The sequence below is a fragment of the Anguilla rostrata genome, chromosome 18 (assembly GCF_018555375.3).
Source record: "Anguilla rostrata isolate EN2019 chromosome 18, ASM1855537v3, whole genome shotgun sequence".
NCBI lineage: Eukaryota > Metazoa > Chordata > Actinopteri > Anguilliformes > Anguillidae > Anguilla > Anguilla rostrata.
The window spans coordinates 27,556,641-27,562,163 of NC_057950.1; positions in this window are offsets into that span (position 1 = coordinate 27,556,641).

Consider the following 5,523-nt stretch of genomic DNA (forward strand, 5'->3'; position numbering starts at 1 on the left):
TTATGCATTTTCCTGTGCAATTTATAACACTGCAGTGCCCGCAGTAACACTTAGCTTCTACAGTTTGATTAATGCCATCATATTAGAGCTGGAGGCACGCGGAAGAAACACACACACACATTCAAAAACTTTCTTATACAGCATCAGCATTCTGGCACAACTCTTCCCTGCATCTGTGATTTCTCTTCCTTCCCATGAAAGTAAAACGTGGTTCAGTTTTGGGAAAAGGGCCACGTCTTGCTGATGAGAAGGCTGCACATAGGACCAGGAGAGGGTGTCACTAGCTGGAAGTGGCAGTGGTCGCCATGGTCACCCTGTGTGCCCGTGGCCATTCTTTATGCTAGCCAGATGACAGCATTAACCTCTTAGCGCATTGCCCCTAGTGGTGGGCACGCCCGCGTGCCTAGATTACTAAAGTCAAACATTCGGTGCTACTGCAACCAACGTGTGAGATGAAAACAGAAACGCGTTGTTTCAGTTTCATTAGTAGACGATACATGACAACTATGCCGAAAACGGAGTTTCGCAGCCCCACCATTGTCGCTCCGGTCGTTCATTTAACACGCACCCCCTCCCTGCAGTCTCATCTAAAAACACCCCCACCCTTGACATAATGGACAATATTGTCTATCCTGGCATTAATAAAAATATTCTTTCACCACTAAAAAATCGTATTCCGTCATAGCAGTAAGATAAACCCGACAATAGCCCTAAGATATGCCTATGCAGCAGTGAAAACGCTGCTCACTGAATAACGAAATAAACGAGAAAAAGTTTTTAAAAATGATACCATGTCATTCTACAGTCAATATCTGGGACTAAATATTGAATAAATATAAAACCTTACTGTTGGTTTTACGTGTAGAGATGTCCCTTTTGAGACTGCGTGGTCATATATTGTCTTGGACAATCCGTTTGGGAAATATAGGCGCATCTGTGACGCCTGGGTATCTTCCAAAATAGCTGTGCGTAACACCACACCTGTTGTTTACGGCGTCATCGTCCTTTTTAGTACAGTCTGACTTGATTTACAATTCATTTATTCGGTAGGCGAGAGTATAAGCTTTCTAACGATGTATAACATGTCTAATTCTGCTTTTGGAATAGCGTTTTATAGGTCAGCGTAACAGAAAATATTCTTAGCATAGCATTCACTTACGCAATCACTCTGTTAGCAGACAAATACGATGCACCTAACGAAACGTGTTCAAGGATATTTCGTAATTTCTTGGAAAATACTATTATTATTGAGGACTTCTGAACATAGCTAAACCATATGTTTGCTGATAGACCTAGCTGACATCGTTTTCTGGAGCAAAACAGAAGCGAATAGAACAATATCATTGATACGTCTCTGTCTCTATCTACTGAACATAGAGGAGATTTCATCATTGCTATGTAAGTATTACCGTTCAAAATATTTTGGTTATATACGTTATTTTGAAATTGAGTATCTTTAAATAGGTTAGTGGTGTTATATAATGTAAATATTTTACACTGTAATGTAAGCGTTAGACGGAAGTGTAATAGTTTTTGTGAAGCATGCAACAGTGATGACGTCATAGCTGGAACATTGCCAAAACGTGGTGGACGGGTGAAAATTGTTTTCATGTTGTCTCATCCCCATACAAGAAAACATACGAGAGTACAGAGTATAGAAATACACACGAGTTAATTATTACACATTTAGGTACTGTACCGCATTGTGTGACAATGTTTTTGCATCATTTTAATCTGATAGCAATGTTTCATCTTAAACCCTCATAAGGGGCTCATTTATATGCTTTATAATGGACAAAAAGCATTTTATTCAATTTTGGAGAGATTTTGGATATGTTTCTGGACACCTAGCTATTTTAGACCACTGTACTGACTGAAAGCTTGTAATTCCCATTTGAAAATTATGCAACAGTGATTTTCTTGAGTCAAAACAGTTGATTTGTAGTGAAATACATGGATATGTTATGATTTACAGCAATGCATAATTTAGACATTTTGGATAGATTTGGAGATGCTGGGTACACTGCTTAGTTTTTGCTTCATACATCTATAGTAGTTCTACATATCCACCCTTAGATTTTATGAACTTGTGGTCAAGACGTTTTTGACCTAGCACATGTATAGTTTAACCTCCTGCATATATTCAATCTCGCAGTATTTCATTGCAAACTTAAAAAGTGCAAATTTATTTTGGATTTTTTGTCAAAACAATTGCATCTGTGGCACTTTATTTCTTCCAAAATTATGAATATGAACTAATCTGTGTTAGTATTGTAAATTGTACAAATGTCTTGCTTCATTTAAGCCATTTTTCAAGTCTCTGTGGTGTTCACGTCTGGAGTTATAAAGCTTTAAATAGGGTACCCCCTAAATGGGCAAGGATTGGCAAAATTTGGCTTGTGCCTTAAGAGGTTAATGGCTGATGTGAATATACCTTATGAGACAGGTTCCAAAAGAAGCTGTGCGTGTGAACCGAGCTGTCACTCACAAACCGAGCAGCCATTTTATTATTATTATTATTATTATTATTATTTCATATGTTTGTGTGCTTGAGAGCCTGGGATTTCACAAACGAGATATGGGACCATTTTCACTCTCACAAATCATTTAAAAAAATTCATTGTCAAAATGCATTTTGGGACATTTTGTCACCCACAATGACAGCAATATATTCAAGTTTTATTTATTTGTGAGACTCCATAAAAAGCGAGGAAAAATGGACCTAAAAGAAGATCAAATCTTACAAACATTACCTTGCATCTTAACTAAGCTGCATTAATGATGAACTTGAATGCCTGATATTACCTTAAGAATTGGACTGATATGTGGTTACTATAAGAATTGAGCTGCTATATGGTTTGGGTTGTTTAGAAGGCCAGTTATAGTTTCTTTCTACACTCTCTTGGAACAGACTCCCTGCAAGGCAATTTCTCAAAACTCCACCATAAACAATCCTGAGAAAATTATTTTACATGGAACAAAAGTACACAACTACGCTGAAGTATGTTCCCTTGCACTCAAAAAAATAATTACTTGAATGAACTTTAAGAATTTCCACATGATTAAATGGCTTTCTTTAAGCGTTAAGCAATTTTGTTGATCCAACTTAATTTACTGGATTTAGATCAACTTAATTTACTATGGTTGGTTTAACTTAATTTACTGGGGTTGGTTCAGTGTTATTTACTAGGGTTTGTCCAACTTAATTTACCAGTGTTAAACAAATACTATCTAGCCAACTTGCATTTTCCTTCTTCAAGACTAACGTTAGCTCAGCATAAATGACCATGTTTCACGGTTTGTTGCCAGTTACCAATTTTTAAACACCAAACTCAAATCTTACATCAAATCTTAATCTAACTGTGCCACACAGCTGTATATGTTTAGCTGGCACAAACGTCAAATGTGATCTCCCTGTAATTATCTAAAATGCCTGGCTAAGGTCACAAGGACTGTCTAAGCCTGATTAAAAATAACACTAAATATTGTGACCAAGATGAGCTGTAGTCTATTTAAAAGAACTAGTCTAGCTATTAATGGACAATCTTAGTTGAAAATAAATTGTAAATTGATGGATGATAGTGGATTAATATAAATAGTGTCTTACCTGGAATTGAAGATGAAGATCACAGGCAGGCAACATTCCATTTCCGTTGGGAGGCAAAGAAAAAAAGGAGGCAAAGAAAAAAGGGAAAAAAAAATCTTGACTTTTTGAAAGACCTCAGTGCTCAGTATTCTGACAGTAGCATAGTGTTGCGGGTTTTAACACATCTTAAAATACCAAGACAATTAACAGTGCTTACATACTGAAAAAAAAGGAATCTAATCTTTGAGCCATTTCATAAAAGCCAGTTTTACAATGGCAAGGAAGAACAAAATCTTGCCTCTCTGGCGTACAATTAAGCTATTTAAGTTAATAGCATCCCATTGACTCAGACACAGATTGAAATCAGTATAATTCAGAGTGGGGAAAAATCATTTGCTTAATAAAGAACTCTGCCATTTAAGCAAAACAGCTCAGGGAACAAAAGTCTGGTGGAGACATTTTAAATGACCGAGCTGACATGAGCTGCATGTAAAAGCACCCGCTCTGGCCATTGTGAATGCTTATCACCTTACCAGCAGCTGCGCCTTCTACGGGCCCTTGCAGTTAGACCCCAGTCCAGAAGATAATGCGCGTGTGTAGTGCGCTCTGAAAACTTTCACAAAAATTACTAACCAACGCAACATCCTACAGTCTCATTCTCACACGAATGAATGGGAAATGGCGGCAACAACAACAACAACAACAAAAAAGAGTATTGTGAATCACAACCAGAACATAAAAAACCAGTGTGAGAGGGACAGAGACAGATGTGAGAAAAAGGAAAGATGGAGCATCGAAGGTGAAAGGTATGTAACGTAAGAGTCTGATTAAGCGAGAGGGATGCAGGAAAAGACAACGCGCAGGGAGCAGAGTGAAGTCACCCTCAGTGCTTCTGTTCACAGCGCGCGCCCGCTCCACTCCGCGGCGCGTACTGTGCGCGCAATAAAGCCGTTTGCGCCTCCGCCTGCCATCCGACGGCGGGTCCCGGCGCCAGCGAGCCCCACGCGGAGCCGCGCCCCGCCGCTTCGCCGAAAACTCCCGCGGTCTCGGGAGCGAAGCCGCTAACGTGCCCACCGCTGAGGGCCGGCCCCTGGCTCAGCCGGCCGCCTGGAGGCTCGCGCAGAGCAGCAGAATCAAATCAAGTGCACAGTCACACAGGGAGCGGCCATGTCTCACGCTGCTTTTCTATGAATGCAGCGGTAACACAGTTGCTTTCAAGAGTTGCCGCAGATTTTCTTTTCTCTGTTATAATTCATCATTCAACATACACACTGCATATATCAGTGGCCACATTTTTAGGTACACCTATCTAATACCTGATAGGACTCCTTTTGCCTCCAGAACAGCCTGAATTTTTTTTGTGGCTTAGATTCAGTGTGGTGCTGGAAACAATCCTTAGGGATTCTGGTCCACACTGACTCCATAGCATCACACAGACCTTTCAGCCACGCATTCAAATATAGCCGAGTCATCATCTGTCTGATCATACCTTCTTTTGTTACAATACAAACTGTGGTTTGTTTGTTAGGTTAATATTATACTTAGTGGTTATAAGTGGGCCTCTGTGCCCTCTTGGTCATAATGCATTTTTGTATTCACGTTCTCCACTCCTGTTCATCGCTCTGGATAAGAGCATCTTCCAAAAGATCGTAATGTAATGTAATCTTCATTTTTTGTGTTTTATTTTCTTTAGTATTATATAATATTTAGTACAGTGCCTTTTGAAGTGCCAAATCCTTTTGTCTACGTTTCAGCGAGGTCTACTGTTCATGACAAATACAGATTTAAACAGCTCTTACCTATGAGTCAAATAAGTAGTGTTGACTTAGAAAATAAGTAAACATGGCAAAGATAAACTGGGAATTCAATTCCTGCAACATCTTTCATCAAAGCCATTTAAATGTAAGCCTTACAAAATGCACCATGGTGAAAGATTC